Genomic DNA, 18,681 nt, shown 5'->3' with positions numbered 1-18,681 from the left:
GGATCCTTTCAGTAACCTCTCATGTCATATTAGCCCAAAACTGTCCACTACAGGATTCCTTTTACTTCCTCTTGGACAGCTGGCACCAACAGGAACTGGAAATAGGACAACAAGTGAGATGGACCCATGGCCTGATCCCCTGATTGTAAGGTCTGAGGGTACAATCCTCATTCTACAGTCTTTAACAAAGCTCACACTGTCTTCCCAGGAGCCAGGATTTCACTGATGACTGGTTCCTATACTGGGCTCCTGTGTGCCAGAACAACCAACCTCCTATTTAATTGTGTCCTAGGAATCACCAAAAGCCTTGGGTTGCATTAAAGCCTTATTGGTTCTGGGACAGCAAATGCAGTTATTTTAAGGGCCTGTAACTCAACGACACACCCCCCTCACCTACTGTTCAAAGTGAAGTGATTCCCATCAGGCACCTGAACAGCTTCAGCTATCAGGCCTCTGATCCCTATGTGAAGAGTATGTATTAAATGGAAGACATGGTGGTATGACAGGAAGCCCCTGGCAGAGCTGGGGCTAAGGAAGTGCACCATACACATCAACTGTGATGGACAGGAGAGAGCCAGGACCAAAATAGTAGAGTGACTCTGAGTCAAGACAAAGGGGAATGGGCAGCAATATGACGGAGAAGACCAAGGCTGATGTGGCAGAAGACTGAGGGGAATGGGAACTGAGCACTAGGAAAGCAATGGGTCTATGGGTCAAAAGTGAAGGGCACTGGCAGAGCTGTGATGGAATGATCCCAGGGCTGGAAGGAGGGTCATAATTAAACACCATTTATTATAAATATATGCCTCTGGCCTTTCCTGGCAGAGTTCCTACCAAGAAGATGAGCTGAGTTGACCTCACTAGGTTGCCCCCAAGGTTGTCTTAAGTCATAGTTCATTCACTGGACATCTCAAACCATTTTCTAAGTGAATGAGCCAGAAACTACAGGAAGAAGAGTTCGGCAGCTTCCTGCACCTCGGGGAATCACAGGCATCATTCTTCACGCTTGCAGGGGTCAATGCTAGCAGGTGTTCCTAGCCAAGCAGTGAGCCAAAGTCATGCCCGGCCGGTTTTCTTGAGAAGTCAGCAGCTCAAGTCTGTGAAGTGTGGCTAGGCAATGTGTGAATAGCTCAACCATCCTGCAGTCTGCTGTAGGTTAGACAAGGTGCAGTCCCTTTTGACCTCGAATGATGCCAGTCTAGGAAAAAGGCATAGATGGCCCATGTATGCTGCTTCTGACCAGGCTGTGGAGCACTGACACGAGAATCTTCCCTAAACCCATTCACTCCCACTCCACACATAGAGACTACTAGGATGGAGAATGCATGGTGCCGAGCCCGCTCTGGGTGCCACCCACAGCTGCAGCTACACTGCCATATTAAAACCATTTTGAATGCATACCACAAGCATGTCACTTGGGGTGGACATTTTCACAGTGGTGCTCCTTAGGATGGCCACAAGCAGGTATAGGCATGTGCAATGACACTTCTGAATATTCCAGCCAGAGGACTCTTTCAGTAACGCACTCACTGACCCCCTTTTTTCCCCTAAATTCATTTATTTATCATTGGGGGAAATACTGTACATGGAGGTAGGGGGAAAATAAAAACTTGGAAGAGTTATAAACCTTCCTGCTCTGAAGCTTCAGGCCCTAGATTGTAACTGATAAAAGGGAGAAGAAAAACTTCTCAAAACAGCTTATCTCAGAATTGTCTGCTGCAGGGAGTTTTGCACTTCCTTGGAGTCCCTTGGGATAGACTAGGAGAGACTGGAGATGACAGGGCCACTGGTCTGGTCTAATCTGTTTGGACACACTTCATGTATCTGTGTGTTTTCTAAAGATCATTGAGGACAATGCTAAGAGTGCTTTGCTGCTTAATTCAAAGGGCATTGTGATGAAACAGTCCTATTTTGTATCATTCTGTGATAGCCCTGTGAATAGCCATGCATTTGTTGACTCTAGCCAGGAATCTAACCCAAGGGTATTTTTTTTATTATCTTTTTAGTATCCTAATCTGCCTTTGGTAGCTGAACTGCTGCAAACAGAACCCGTGTTTCTATTTTCCACCCCCCTCCTTTCTTTACACTCATTATCAGCTTCCCTGTTGGAGCAGTACAAGTTTGTTGCTGCTTCTTCCAAAACTTTTCAGCCATTGATTAGTTCCCAGACCATCCAATTAAAAGCACAGCCTGATCCTTTTGAACCTGCTATCCCTGAAGGAAAAGGACCGTCCCATGTTAATTAAAACTTTGCACATTTGTTAATTAACACCTAGGGAGCTACAGCACTGGAGTTCTGAACTTTTGCTTAACTATTAGATTTATCTACTCTTAACCCTGTTTTTAGGCCTACATTGACAAATGGTTTTAAATCACCATGGTGTCTGGATACTTAGATTTGGACATCAGAAAAGAGCTAAGCATTTCAGAGCATAGTCAACTTCTGAAAATCAGACCTCTTTTTGGACACCATAAAACTTAGGCACCCAGACTAGCTGCTTTGGAAATGATAGCTCTAGGCAGACAAAAATGACTATAAATTTGGTCAAGGAATATTATCTGGTGAGGCCCAGCTCAGAGACATCAGGCTCAATTCTTTACCTCCTACCCGTTCAGACATGGAAAATGAGATGAAGTGCCCCCTGCTGATGACCAAAAAAAAAGCAATAGGAACCCAACTGATCTCTCTTTTTTCTTTTTCCAGTCCTCTGTTTCAGAGGCTGGACTAATCCCCTTCATAACACTTTTCTCAGAGGCTATTAATGTTCCTTTGCCCATAATTCGTAACACCAGCTGTTCAAAAGTCATAAGGCACCCCTGCCAAAAACATATATGATATGTATATAAAAAAAGCAGATATTTACAAAAGATAAACAATATTCAACTTTTTTTTTTTTTGCCTTATCCTTCATGATTTCAAGCTATTACTGCTGCCCACACAGGCTAGAAATGGATTGTTCGGTCCGAGTCGAGATTCCAGGGTAATTGCAGGATTCCTTGATGAGGAACTGTAAGGAAAAACACCAAATACTGAATGATTCATGAAGATATCATAAGAATTGGCAATTTTTTTTTATTTATTTATTTGTTTTTTTTAGTAAAAACTACAAAAGGCCTCATCCAAGTTCAGAGCACTGAAGTGCTGGGTGCTGTAAGGGTAAGAGCATATGTCCTCTGGTCTTGAAGAGCTCCTTACACAGCCAGAGAAGACCGACAAAGCACCATTTTACAGATGGGGAAACTGAGACATTAAGGAGAGGCACATAAGGGTGCTTAGGTGCCTAAACCTGGGAGCCAGGCAGATAAGTGCCTTTAAATACTGGGACCTCAGTGAATTTTCCAAGACATAACAAGAAGTCAGGAATTGAGCAGAGAACTGACCTCACCCCTCTCCTGAGCTCAGCCCAAGGGATGGCAGCTTGCCCTTTGTAGGGACCACACTGGGCAGCAACCTAGGAGTCCTGGGCTCAGACCTGGACATACCACTGCTTTTTAGGGTGACCTCTGGGCAAGCTGCTTCCCAACTCTGTGCCTGAACTACTATCTCATTATCTGTTGGGATGACAGTGGCCTCTTACATATAGTTTATCAATGAATCACCGTGTATCAAATTTAAGCACATTATAATAAGAATTATTACCTTTACAGATACTAGGTATTGATATTATTACTATTAAGCCTGGATCCCACTCCCTCCTAAGGTGAGGGGGCAGACCTGGCCAAGGACTCAGGCACCTGGTACCTTTTTTCCAGTGCTGCCACAGAGCCACAGCATGACCTGGGACAAATCACTGAGGCAGAGCTTTCTGACTGCAACAGCTACTGCAGAAAAGCTTGCAGTTGATGCATTACCCAAATGGAGACACCCAGCATCTCAACTGCCCCTGGGGTACCGCCAGGGTGTTGCACATGAACACCCCAGGGAATGGGTGGCTGCTCACTGCTGCTAAATGTACCTGTGCCTCCATTGTGTCAGCCCCTCACCTCAGGATAAACCTCATCACACAGGGTACACTGTACCCTGCTATAGAGGGCCCTCCATCCATGTGCCCCCCCCAGATTTTGCTCCACCACAGAGAAAGCCTATGTACATGTCTACACTGTGGCTGAATTCGATCCCTGAACCCAAGTCTGAGAATGGCTCAGTGCTCTCCACTCGGAGGAAGGGAAGGATCCCTGCGAGTGGGTCAGTGCCTGGACAAACAAGGCTGTTGGAGTCTTGAATATAGACCTTCCAGAAGGAAGGCAGCTGTGAGCCCAGCTTCACTGCACCTCATTTCCTGCCTCTGTAGGATGCAGCTGGTGATGATATTATGCTAGAAAACCCCATAATGAACAACTGCTTCTTTAAAACCTGACCTCTAAAAAAGGTTATTTTATTTATTTATTTATAAATAAATAAATAAATAAATAAATAAAAATGCCATGCCTCAGTTTCCCCAATCTGCAATATAGCAGTGAGGATCACTCTCATCTCCCTTCGGGAGAGTGCTGTCACAGATTCAGAGGGCACACTGGGCCTCTGACCTATACACAGGTTGTCTGGGAGTCTACCCTTCAGTGCAAGGCCCTGCGCCTCCACCTCTGGATCACAACAGTAGCAAACATGAAAACAACATGAACATGCAGACCAAACTCCCCTCTGCCCCAGACATCCAGATCCCTACCCTAAGGCCCTGTCTATATGCCATGAGGATGGCGAGACTGGGTGAAAAGAAGTTTGAATATGCCTCACAAAGTGTAAAAAAGAAACTTCACAGGCTTTCCATAAATACAGAGAGGTTCAACCAGCTTTTGGGGTGCTGCGTGGAGCCCTGGGTCCCAAACATTATCTGACCTCCAGTCTGTTTGAATATTATCTGCAGAGGGAGGAAAGAAGACATGAAAAAAAATATATGAGCCACAAATCTGCACAAGACAATTTGCAAGAATGAAATCAGAACTCGTGGCAGAGGTGATCTCTTTCATTAAACCAGCTAGATATTTGAGTTGAAAGAATCCTTTCATCCCACAGGAAATCTTCTAGGCCTGAATTTTGCTAATTCAGAATGAGGAGTTGTGTGTGCGTGTGCACACTCTTGCAAGTGGCTGTTTGGTTTTGTCCTTGTTTGCTGCATACAATATTTGCTAAGTTTAAAGACATAGGAAAGAAGGGCTTGGAAAGGACCTCACAAGATCATCAAGCCCAGGTTTCTGCTCAAGTCAGGTTCATCCCTGACTAAATGATCACAGCCAAACATCTGTCTAACCTGCTTTTGAAAGCTTTTACAGTTTCTCTGCATAGTCTATTCATATGCTTGACCACCCTCATAGCCAGAAAGCTCTTCCTAAACCCTAACCTAGATTTCCCCTGCTGCAATTTGAGGCCATTGGTCCTAGTCCTCTCCCCTACAGCCAAAGAGAAAAGCCCATCTATATAATCACCCTTCACATATGTGAAGATTTATCAAATCCCTTCTCAATCTATTGAAGTCTAGCTAATCATGCCCCACACATGACACAGTCAGCATAACTAGGGAGCCTTTAACCCCTGATTATATCTGCCAGCAGAAGCAAGATGCATAAGAGTTACAAATGCAAAGTGTGATAGAAAAGTTACATCTTTTATACCTCTGCTATACATTGAATAATGCAGGAAACCAATCAGATTGTAATGATCCTATAAGAAACCCAGTCACCAGTGACCACACAGATATACATGCAGGTGGACTCTATTTCACTACCTTGCTATATGAGCCAATTAGTTATCCAATCATTGTTAAACCTCCCTCCACACCTGCCTACGATCCTGAAAAAGAAGCACTTGACTTACCTTTGAGATGCAATCTGTAAGGGCCTTGAAACTCCCTGCAACCCAACCAACTCTGGTCACCTACCAGGAAGGGAGAAGAGCTTGATTAGATGTTGAGACCTTGTTAAACTAAGTATTAAAAAGGGAGGAAGGCCTGCTAGAAACGGAGACCTTGTTAAAACACGTTCTCACCCTTTTTTTAATCAAGACACCCTTGATTACCAGTGCTGGGTAGAGCTGAGCAGAGCAGGAGAATCACTTCTTTGCAATGCTTTTGCTACAGATGCATCAATTGATGCATGCCAGCATAGTGTTGGCCCTGCTGGCTACAGTATCATGTACAGCATGAGTGTACAGCCGGTGCCACCATGCCTGCAGCTTTCACCCTGCTGCACCTTAACACGCACAGTGTCACCCATGTCATGAGTTTTGCTTGTCCACAGCTTGAGGTACAGTTTCCCCCAAACCCCTGCACCTATCTCCTTGAAACTTGGCAGGATTTATGGCCTCAGCAGGGGCTAGCATACCTGCAGTTTTGACCCTGCTGTGGCTTAACACATACACATGACAGGAGTTTTGCTTTCAGGATTTTGGGGTACAGTTTCCCCAAACTCCATGCATCGATCTCCTTGAAACTTAAAAGGATTTGTGGCCTCCACAGGGGCTATCATGCCTGCAGCTTTAACCCTGCTGTTGTTTAACACATACACCTGACATGAGTTTTGCTTTCAGGATTTTGCGATGCGGTTTCTCTGAACCCCCTGCACCTATCTCCTTGAGACATGGCAGGCTTTGTGGCCTCAGGAGGAGCTACCTTTTCTGCAATGTTTTATCCAAATCTGGCCAGAAATAACAAAGTTATAGGCTGTTTCAACCTTCCCGTTATAGCCTATGGACGAAATGTCGAATCAGTGTCAAAACAGTGAAACGTTTCGACTTGCCTTGTTTTGTTTCAAGACTGTTTCGACCATATCTGTTTTGTTTTGATTTTGCTGTTTTGACCTCGAAACAAAACTAGTGGTGAAATTTTGCACAGCCCCGCTAACCATGCCAATATTGTGAGGTACCCAGCAGCATCCTTGAAAGGATTTCAAGGCACCCCAAGCTGCCACAGCACCCTGGTTAAGGATTGCTGCTGTAGCTTATCCAACATCAGTATATGTGTCTGCAAAGCTAGAGACCAATATTTATTATAAGCAGACATCTCTCTCTCATACACACATACACTTTGAGTTCTTGAATCCCTGTTTCGCCCAGGCTGTGACTATCTCCAGGCTGGCAGCTAAGTCCTGTGAAAAGAGCAGCAGAGTTGTGGGAAGAAACTGGAGAAAATAACTCCACCTCTGGGACCGTCACAATCCTGTGGACATCTTTAAGTCAAGTGATTGTACCTTCCTGGGCCCCAACCCCGTCTCTCCTCCAGCCCTTGCCCCCACAAAGCAAAGAGAAAGATACTCACCTAATGTGGAAAGTGCTTTTAGATATGTCAATAAAAGGTGCTGTGATGCATATAGTGCTAGAAGTAAAAGAAGACTGGTTCTTAAATATCTGAATGATTGCCAGGAAGTGGAGGATGAATATCTATTTATCCCATTCCTACTTCACTATGGACACTGAGGGAAGGGTAAGAGGAAGTGTCTTTAGCCCGAGAAGGTAGATTCAGGCCAAACCTTGGGAGAAATAAATCCTAAGACACAAGAAGGAACTAAACTGTCAGACAAGATAGTTATTGGAGCCAGCTTCCCTTTCTGGCCATCAAGTCCTTTCTAGAATGACTGAGGAACATTAAATCCTGTATCTGTGCAGGGGTGGTGGGGTGGACTGGAGTCCATATCCCAACCCTGCAGTGCAGTCTGCCAAGCCTCACTTCTAGCAGCCTTGCTGACTCCCTCCTTCGTCACATACCATCTGGCTGGGACTCCAGAGGCACCGGTATCCGCTTCAATGAGCTCCCCCAGAAGGCTCTGTAGCTGTGGGTGATTTGAGTTCACCATGGACACATCCTTGCCAGTCAGCTCGACATGGTATGGTGAAGGCACATAGCAGTACCAGCGCTCATACCAGCCCACCCTGCATGGCGCATGCTTTATAAGCCCCCCATCTCCAATAAGACCGGTGACCTCCAGTGACGGTTGCTACATGGGGTACTGGCCACTGGCACTCTCATCCACTGCATAGATCCAGCTGTGTTGGCAGCCAGCCCCTTTTGTCTGGGGGGAGTGGAGGAGGATCTTCATCATACCTTCCTCAGATGTCCCCAGCTGTTATCGTTATTTGCTTCCCTAAATGTCTTACTTGAGGCAGTAGACTTGGCCTACTCAGAGGCCATTTACTTGTTCTTCCTTTCCTACTGGGTGGTTAATGGGGTTGTCATCTGCCTGGCCAACTTCTTACTCAGCCAAGCTAAAATGGCCATCCTCAAGAGCCACAGAAACTGGCTTGCCGGGGCCGGCTCAGACAACGCCCTGTGACTCTCCTTTTGGTGCAGGAAGCCCTGTCACTGGAGTTTGAGCATGTAGTCCTCCAGTGGATGGTGCCTGCCTTCCAGCCATGTTGGGCAGTTCAGGAGGTGCTCTGCAATGTCAAGAGTGGCCATTTAGTCCTTGCGCTGTGGTACTGCTAGCCCTTTCCTGGGGTAGTTGCAGGGGTCTCAGCAGGCTGATGTTGTACTAGATATTTTTATTTTTAGACTGTGATGGCAGGTCTTGCAGGCCAAATCCCCAGGCTCTGTCTGTTGTATCAGGGTCCCTACATGGGTATTTTGTTTTTCCTTGCTATATTGTTACCCATTTCCCCCTTAATAAACCTTTATAAAAAGTAAAAAAAGTCTTTCTTTCTGTCTCTCTCTCTCCGTATCAGTAAACGTAATAACATTGGTATAATATTTTCTAGTCTCTGATCTTTCCAAACACAGCTGCTGCTCTCCCCTATGTGATCTTTGCTGTCATCTGGTGGCCATGGCTGTTACTCATATACATACATATATGTGTGTGTGTACTGAACTTTAGAGCTAGGTACAGACATCCAAATGCCCAAGGAAGAATTGATCTAATTTACACAGTTTTCTGTAAGCAGCATAGTTTAGATTGGTAGTGAACAGATTGCCCTTTGGCACAGGGGCAAATCTTAGGCTGGGTTCTGCCATTTTTAAACCAGTCTGTGTGTGCTTCCCTTGTATTCTGTTACTGGTATAGATTGGTTTTGTGTGCTGAACTTCTGTTCTGTTATGGGTATACACTGGTTTCCAATGACTTCTATCAGTAAAAGTGTAATGTCTGCACCTGGCCTAGTAGAAAGTGTCTGCACTATAGCCTAAACTCCCAAAATGCACATACGTAAATTTTTTGCTGGGTTTTCTTTCATATTTAGGACTAGACACACACATTGCCAGGTATGATCTGTAATGAAGTTAGGAAGCAGTTACCGTAAAGTTACAAGCATGTGTTATATGGGGAGTCAGGAGAAGGTAATGAGGCAAAACCTAAATGTATTGGACTGTTGGCTACAAAGGACCAACTCTCGGGATCATCATAAATTCTAGTTTATTGGATGGGATGTGAAGGTACCAATAAAATCATAAATGAAAGCTTTGAGTTATGAGAGGTATTGGGCACCTTAGTGCACACGCAAGCACGCACACACACACGCACACATACATGCACTCACTCATTCAAACCCATGTCATTTGAACCCATGTAGTATAGTGTATAGTAGCTGCCATAGTGATTGTGAGAGCACTGGTGTCAGTATATCTACCTATCTGAGGCCCTGGAGTCTGCTGTCGGTGGGCAGCTTCCTTCAAGGCAATGTCTGCTTGTCCTTCTGTCTCCGTACGTCAGGTGCTGGATGAGAGGGCGCCACTGAGGGTCACACTTCACTTCCTTTTATCCCTTTCTGGCAGACTTATGTGATCCCCCAGCATCATCTTGGCTGCCCAATCTGGACATTGCTGTCCCACATGGGTGTTGAGTAGTACCTGACAGCTGTTAGTCACAGGGGTCTTGCCTGCTGGTAGTGCAGTTTCAGGAGTCAGTTTGTGATTTTAATAAAGTTACAATGGTATTGTTAAGGGTTGCAGAAATAGTCAATAGGGTAGGTGCTCAGTTCCAGGAATGAGTTCCTTGACTTGATTAGACTAAAATAGCTTGTAGAGTAGAGTTTTGTAATGGTAAGTTCCTTTGGCTAGGCTGCTGTCATGTAATTACTTACTGATCACCATTCACTCGCATTCACTCAAAGGATCACCCAATATAGCAGATTTTATCTCTACAATTACAATTTCAATGAAGTTTTAAAAATGGTCCAGGTTGTAAGTTCATTCTACGGGGAGTACATTCCTTAAGGGTTTAAAAGTCTAACATATAAAATACAAAATGCCATGGTAAAGATGGGAAAGATGAAAAAAAAAATGCACTGTGAAGTAGTAAGGATCAAAGCCTACTGGGGGCAGTAAGTGACAGGCAAGAAGGGGCTTCTGTTATATCCATGTCCAGAAGAAAAATGTACAAAGGGGGCTTTCTGCTACAGGACTAGGAGAACATAAGAAAAACACTCTACCTATGTATGCAAACAATATTAGTTACTATTTAAGTAAAGAGTCTAATGTTTATTGAAAGAGCCTAATATTTTACCTGGTGGACAAATGGCAGATGTTAGAGAACCATAGGAAAGTAAGGCTAAGAAGGAACCTTATAAGCTAATTGAGCCTAATATTTTACTGGTGCATGTATGGCAGATGTTAGAGCCGGGGTGGACAAAATAGAGCCCACAGGCTGAATCTGGCCCACCAAGGGATTTTACCTAGCCCATAGAAGGTCCCTTGGTCTCACCTGGCCCAGGTGTGGGAGACAGCCCAAGCTGTGGTGTGTGCAACCAGTCTCACCACCCCTGGGTGCGCAGCACAGCCATCTCACTTCCCAGAAGCCCTAGAAGAGGTGGTGGCTCGTTTCAGCTGCCACCACCGCCAGACCTAGCCCCACTGCCTGGGCACCCCTTCCTGTCTGCCCTACACCCACTACCAGAGGCAGGACCTACACAGACAGGGCACATGGCTGGGCGGATGGGATGGGACTATGGGTGGTGGGGAGTGGCATTCAAGAGCAGGACAGGTAGCTGGCGAGGGACTCGGGCTGGTATTGCCTAGAAATCCCAGGGTATTAAAGGATAAGGACTTGTAAATTATAACAAAATTTGGGTAGCTGGGTTAACTCTAAGTAGATCAGAGAAAGATGAAAGAATAATACTTTTGTACCTAAGAGATTTGAACAGATCAATAAGAAGGGAACATTTTTTTTTTTGCTTACAGCAGAAGATACCACTAGTTAGACATAAGATCTACAATGTTTGCTCTCTTAGATGCTGGTAGTGGATTTTGGGAAGTCCAGCTGGATGACAAAAGTTTTAGAATTTGTCTACTCGGGGCACTATTTTGCTCATACAGCTTTGCCCAAATACCTTTTGGTATCTGATGAGGTCCTGAAGTGCATCAAGGAGTGATACAACCTGTCTGAAGGTGTTGAGTGTTATATAGAAGATTGGCAAATACCAGACAAGGCAGCAATAAGAGGCTGAGTAGTTTTGGGCAGGTATTACTAGACAAATTTATAGCAGAATGAGAAGAAATAAAAAGTGGTTCTGACAGAGGAGATATTTGGGGCAACCCTTGCCATACCTCCTAATTCCAAAATTGCTGTGGCTGTTGAAATGGTCACGCCATCCTGCAAGCATGAGTGGCAAAGGCTCCTGGGAATGATTACGTACCCAGGTAAATTTATTCTGCACAAGTCAACAATAACAACTTCTTTAAGAAAACAGTTGGAAAATCCAGATGCCAAAGCAGATGTTATGTGCCTCCAAAATCCAGCTTGGTTAACTGGTTTGTGACTGAATCCTGGTGTGCTATGTCTCTCTCCTCTCTTCTATTCCATTCTTTCCTCTGAACAGCCAGAGTCTGGGAGCAAGATAAGATATTTTGCCAGGTATGGCACAGCATACACAGCAAGCAGTCTCTGCTTTTAGACACGTACAATGGAAATAGGCAGAGTGAACAGAAAAAGAGCTGAGACTGCCTTTTAGTCTGAGGGAGAAAAATGGGAATAGAGAGGAAAAAGTGGGAGAGAGAAACCAAGACAGGAGGAAAGTTGAATCTGGATGGAAAGCTCCCCTCTCTTTCGAGATTTCTAAGTGTGGGTAGAGGGAAAATCCCTAAATGAACCACTGCCAGCTGTGTAACTTGCTTGCTGAAAGACATCTGTCACAGAGAAAGAGAAGCAGAGACAGAGCTAAAGGCAGATGGAAAATGGGAACTTTTAGTGGCTTCTTTGTGGTTTCAAATTCAACTTCTAATTTTGCTAAAAATTGCAGCTGCTGCTTCTCATTCCGTGGTCTCTATTGCCCCCCAGCGACCCATAACATTTACTCGTAAAATATTAAGAGTGGGGGTGGGGAGAAATCAGAGATGGATTTCTACAACCAATGCCTATATATTTCTATATATATTTCTATATATTTCGATATATATATTTCTATATATCTAGGGAAAACCTAGAATATATATAATATATAGAAAATAATATATAGAAAATATGTCTATAGGAAAACCCGATAGATAGATAGATAGATAGATAGATAGATAGATAGATAGATATAGGGTTATATATTATATATATAACATTATCAGACTAACTGCATGGATTAATCCTGAGAGGAAAAATAGAACCTACTTTATCTATTATGGAAAAAAAAAATCTGGAAAAAAAAGAAGAAGCCTGCTCTTTTCTAATCCGATCCATTGTGGTTCTCACAGGGCCCATCTACACAAGACATGTACTGCAGAGCTGCCTAATTAGTTCTTCAGTAAAGTCTCCCATCTACATGCATGTGCCCATTAGGCTGCAGTAAACTCATTAACTCCACAGTTATGTAGTACTTGTAAATATAAATACTATATTTTGCCAGAGTTCTTTACTGCAGAGCAAAATACATGTAGATACTGATGGAGCCTGCTGACTAGCCGCACACTGTAGCACCCTTGTGCCCCAGGCAGCCCCTCCACAGCATGCTGAGCCAGGTTGGAGCAGCTCTCGGCCAGCAGCCTGACACCCCCAAGCCCTTGCCAGCCAAGGCTTCACCACTCTGGCTCAACATGCTGCAGTCTCAGGTGCACGTGTAAACACTGTGTCCCAGCAGCAATAAACTCTAGCACAAACTGCGCCAGAGTTTATTCACATTCATTGCATGTGTACATGGGATCATTGGCTCTTTATCACACTAATGTCTGATGTCCTTTCAGTATTGAGAGAGTAGAATGTGCTACAGATAAATATGGACCACAGGAGGGTAAGAAAATAGTGACAAGTATTCTGGGAGATGGTTAGTACGACCCTTACTTCAAGTAAGTATCGAGCTAGTGGTGGGCAAAACAAATAAAAAAATCCTACGGGAAATATTCTCACTGCATTTTTAAGAAGCTCCTGTCATGTAGAAAATGAGAGAGAGAAGTTCAGGGAAGCAGAGAAAGGCAGGAGAGAAAGGGAGAGTGAAAGTGGGAACTATCTGTGGTTTCTCTGTGGTTTTCACACTCAATATCTCTACTCTTTTTTTGCAATTGCAGCTGCTGCTTCTCATTCCCTGGTCCTTGAAGCCCTTCAGTGACCAATTGTACCAGCTGAGTACGTTATATGGCAGCTGTATCTTCACCTGCATGCATCCAGCATAATGCGTTGGGAGAGAATTTGATATTCTCGGTATCTGTGTAATCCCACTGTCCGACCCCTTCACCTATAGACCCCACAGTAAGCAGGGAAAACAGACTATAAGGCACATTCATGCCATGCTATTTTCTAAGAGACAGAGGTTTTTTATAGAACATAGATATTTATATGGATTCAAAAGAAAGGTCATCTGTCACTGATTTAACATTAAACCATTTGTATTTCTCCTGCAAAAGGGACACTACTATCAGCAAATACTTTGTATACAGGACAGTTTGTTAACCCATAAAAACTCATCAGAACATTACTTTTCCTTCTTAAAAGATGGAGAATTGAGAAATTATCTGCTTCATATTCAGGGATAGCTTTACAATTGACCTCAGATCCACAGCTTCTCAATGGGCATGTCTACATATGTATTTATCCTGGCTTAAATTTACTGCTCAGTAAATTACTGCACAGTAAGAGGGAATAGGCTGGCATCTACACATACAGGTGTTAAACTACATTAATGCTTTTCATGGACTAACTCAGGACTAATGTTAGTCCCCAAGTCCGTCCATACACACAGTGTTACTGCACAGTAACTAATCAGGCATAAATGTGATACCTGCATGATTTTGGCTACTGCGCAGTAAATGTGCACATGTAGACAAGCCCCCTATGTACTGGTGCCCAAATGCAAAAGTGATTGGGCTTTACATAGGTAATTTGAAGATGCCATCTAAATACCTAGAACCGAGTAGCATAAAATGTTTTGGGAAATTATCTCGGTTTTATTCTAGTGTAGTCTACTCCCATGAGCTTTAATTTAGTTTTATCTTTGCTACTGTCTTCTCTTCTAGGTCAGGATCATGTCGTGTGCATCATCATGATATCAGGGCATCTCCCAAAATTAGAATAAGCAATGTAACTTCCATTTGGCAGGCAGGGCTTGGAGATTGTGGGCCCCTTTTACAATGAGAAACAACCTAGCAAATTCTGCAGGTGCTTGAAACACCCACATGGAAGGTGTATCCCTGGTGTTATTTAGAGACTGAAGGGGGGCAAAAGGTGGTGGGGGGAAGCCCTTGAATGAAACAGTGTCTGGTTTGCAAGTTACTTGATGAAAGATGCCTTTCACAGACAGAGAGAGAATGGCAGATAGAGAATGGGAACTCTTGGTGGTTTCTCTGTGGTTTTCAAACTCAACCTCAACTTTCATAACAAATACAGCAGCCACTGCTCTTTCCATGGTCTCTGCCGCCCTCTTGTGAACGAGGAAATGAATTCATTTAAATCTGAAGGGAAAAGAGAAAATCAACCTGTAGCAATCACAGGTGGATTTCTCCCTCTCATTTCTTCTGGAAGCCAGTGTTTTCCAATTGTACAGATTGGGATTCATCTTCTTAAGCGCTGTATATAGGAGCCTAAAACAGATTAAATGGACTGATCCTGGAAGACAAAAGATGTGACCAATTCTATCTTATAAAGAAAAAAATATGTTAAGACCTTTTCTGTTCTAATGTGTTCTGCTGTGGTTCTCACAGGCCTTTTTTTACCATCATACATGATCACTTTTCAGAACTGAGAGAGTCATGAGATTCAAATCCCTTAGGACCATATGAGGGTGAGAAAATTGTCAGGCATTCTGGGAGATGGTTAGTGTGATCAAAGGGAAATGCTGCTTCTCCAAAACACTGAAAAAAATCAGAATTGAAATTATCACCACAGAACGAAAATATACAAAATAGATCTTCAGAGAGGCATGGGATGGGATTCTTGTAATACTTTCTGATAGATTCCTTCATGCTGTGTCAGCTCCTCTACTATCCCTCCGTGATAAGGGACTATAGTATTTCTTCCTTCCTATCAGAGGTTCATCTCAAGTGTTTGGTAATTGCTATCCTGTGCCACTTAAAAGGGAATTGCATTGCAGACACCATAGCTGACAGGCTTGAACCTACATAGGAAGATCCCAGTGGTTTCCAAGTCTCCAGTTCCCTTTCCTGCTCTGTGGACCATGAATGCCCCCATTCCTTTCTCCAACCATTCCTATTTCTATTTTAGATAAAAATGATTCAATCTCAGTAACTGTGTCTAGGAGGACAGGCAGAGATGAGGTGCATGGGTGCATAGTTGTGCATAGTTGTATCTTGATGATAGCCACCAGCTGGTTCTTTGATTGATACGTAGTCAGGGTGGTTACAGAAAGACACCAAGGGATACGTAAGTGATTCTTTCCTCCTCTCTTCCTTCCTTGACTTTCAGCCAGATCTGAAGGTGTCTCTCTGTTCACCGATCCCAGCCATGTACCATGAAATGATGGCACGCGTCACTCACAAGTTGTCATATTGCATCTAAACGAATGCATCTATTGCAGTAACAAAGAGATAGGGCCTTGTTCCATGGGCCAGAGTTTATATCTCCTTTCCAGTGTGAAATAGTTTGGCTTTAAATTTCATCCCCTTGTTCTTGTTCTGTTTTCTTGCTGGATATAAGAGCCTTTTACCATCCACTATTCTGATGCTTGGGTGATAAGTGTGCAATAAAATCAACCGCATGATTTTTACACAAACAGAATCCATAATACAAAGTGTCTTGCTTGAGGCAGTCCTTATTAATAATGCTTTAGATTTACCTTAATAAGGAGAGATGCAGCTATATATGTGTGCGTGCGTGTGTGCGTGCGTGTCTATATATATGTGCATGTAAACATACATGTCTTAGATTGACCATGTAGGTAGATTCAGGGAAAAGGAGGAGAGATCTAATGTTCTATTCTGTTCTGTTTTTTCTTAGTCCTTCCCTACTTTAGTTACTGAACACCTTAAAAACATATGAAATGAGGGACTCACCTCTTCTACCTGTGATGCAGATAATAGGAGTGCATGTGACAGTGAAAAGAAAACAGTACAAGGGCTTCTGGAAGACATTTCAGATGGCTGAAATAGAAGGACGATCACTGGAGTCATTTCAAGTGAGAACTTGATCCAACCTGTGAAAAACATCTTGCCGGAAAAAATCCTGCCCTGATCAGCTGTTCAGTTTATTAGATGGGTCCAATAAGAGGTATGGGTCAATGTGTGTCACAGAAGAGGCAGCAGACAGAGAGACAGAGGCAAGAACAGTAGCAAAGATAAAGGCAGGCAGAAAGTGGGAATTGTCTGTGGTTTCTCTGTAGTTTCTAAACTCAACCCCAACTTTCAATACAAAAGCAGCTGCAGATATTTATTCTGTGGTCTCTGCTGCCCTCTAGCACCCGTTGTGTCGATTAACTTAACTCTGAAAGTATTCAAAGGACTTTTCACCTGCTTCTGCTAATTGCAGCTGGAATTCATTAAACAATGGTCATCGTACTCTCCAGGATTGGAGTCCAGGTTAATTGGAGTTCTCTCAACATCGGAGATGACAAATCATAAATGCTTTGGACTGATTGGATAGTTTGATTTTGGAAATGGGCAGTCAAGTGTAAATCTGTTTTATCTAGTGAGGTCATTTTTCATCCTAAAACACTACTAGCAGCTGAGAACTTTTTTAAAGTGCCTGCATTTATAAAGTTATAATGTAAGTATATTAAGAGATTCATCGATTTTTAAGGCCTGAAGATGCCATGTTGATAATCTACTCTGGGGTCTACCCATCTTTTCTGACAGCAAAAGCGTAGTCAAAGTCTAAAGTTGTCAGAACCCCTCACTTTAGCTCAATAGACTAGGTTGTTTGGACATTAGTCAAGGAAGCAACAGTTCTGTGGTCTAACCTCCCTCTCCTAGAGAGGCTGGAAAATAAATCTAAGCACAGTAGTATAATGCCCAGTCCATAAGTTAGACGCTATGATAGCCAAAGCTAGAACACAGGGTCCACTCCTATCTAGACCATCTACCATCTCATTGAGCCACACAGCTTCTGGTTTTCTGCTACCTCCAGTTTGAACATATCTCCCTCTCTTGGATGCTCAGTAGGCTAGCTTCAGGGCCTGAGTGGATCATGGATGCTTGTGCCACCCAGAGGTGGAAACATTAGAAGTAGTTGCACAACCTGATAACTGACATACAGGTACATAACGTTTAGTAAGATTCTGCCTTTCCTGCTCCAAGTAAACAGAGGCATCTCCTTCTCCTCCATCCAATGTCTGCTCTTCATTGGCTATTGCCAGGTGAATTTTGGGACCTGTGCTTGCCTAGTGTATGAACATACGGATTCATGTGTGGGTTGTATTAACAGGAGTGTCATTTGCAAATCAAAGGAAGTGCGGAGGGTTGCGAAGGGGCACCACATGGGCCGCTCCTGGGTGATAGTGGGGGAGCTTAGGAGTCTTTGGGGTCTTCCTCTTCTTTTTTCTTCCCCCCCACCTCCTTTCCTGTAGTGGTGCCTTGGGAGTGGGGCCCAGGTAGCCTAAGTACTTCTGATTATATTTGTGGACTGTGCCTTACAGTTTATGTGAATAATTTGAAGTAATAGCCTGTATATGAATAGAGTTATAAGGTTGCCCAGTCAATATCCTTGGTCTGGTTTGTTCTACTGTTCATCTCCATTTTGAATGATAACTGTGTGTGTGTGTGTGTGTGCGCGCGCGCGTCTATTATAGGGTTAATTGTTTTGTAAATTTGTACATATATATATAATCTATGTCCTTACCCTTTAATGGTTTTGTTGTAATAATAAATCTGTATATAGTTTAATAATTGATTGACTGGACCTGACTCTATAGGGAATGGAGGTGGCCACTGGGCTGTTGTGTCCCTCCACAGCACACTGCCCTGCCAATAATTCCCTCAATTGGAGAGGGAAGTACAAACCCATGTACACCTGGGCTACATTTGTCATACTATCTTTGGTGCACACTAGATCATGTTTCTGATTTCTGGGTATTGAACACATGATCTGTTTTATACATTGGGTTTCCCAGTTCCCAACTTCATTTTTTTGGAGGTCTGATATTGCTTTTCTCCATAGTCAAATGTTTCTATGGTTCTTGAGGGTAACCATAGGTTGGTACACTTTGATAAAAATATGTTACTCACATTGGCTGTCCTGGTTAATAAACTTCATTCCCTGAGGCTTCACTTCCATTCTGAAAACATGGCAAAATATGTTTTGCCTGTTGGGCCTGTCAGGGTAACCATGGCTGCATATATTTTGGAGGTAATGATTTTCCATAGACTCGTAGAATATCAGACCTAGGGTGACCAATTCACA

The 18,681-nt window shown here is 43.5% G+C and overlaps 1 long non-coding RNA gene across 4 annotated transcripts; it reads right to left on the bottom strand.

Annotated features, from left to right (window-relative positions):
• Nucleotides 1-319: 319 nt before the first annotated feature.
• Nucleotides 320-5,562, bottom strand: LOC102371944. 4 transcript variants are annotated; one of them, XR_325334.2, is made up of 4 exons: nucleotides 5,425-5,562; nucleotides 4,736-4,859; nucleotides 2,865-3,008; nucleotides 320-1,198 (listed from the first exon to the last, which is right to left on the bottom strand). It is a non-coding gene; the product is annotated as an uncharacterized LOC102371944 (long non-coding RNA). The 4 variants fall into 4 exon arrangements; XR_325336.2 differs by having other exon boundaries at nucleotides 2,886-3,008; XR_325337.2 differs by lacking the exon at nucleotides 5,425-5,562 and adding an exon at nucleotides 5,340-5,389.
• Between the last annotated feature and the right edge of the window lie 13,119 nt (nucleotides 5,563-18,681).

Source organism: Alligator sinensis, unplaced genomic scaffold, assembly GCF_000455745.1.
Source record: "Alligator sinensis unplaced genomic scaffold, ASM45574v1 scaffold526_1, whole genome shotgun sequence".
Classification (NCBI taxonomy): domain Eukaryota; kingdom Metazoa; phylum Chordata; order Crocodylia; family Alligatoridae; genus Alligator; species Alligator sinensis.
This window is presented reverse-complemented; position numbering and strand designations above follow the sequence as displayed.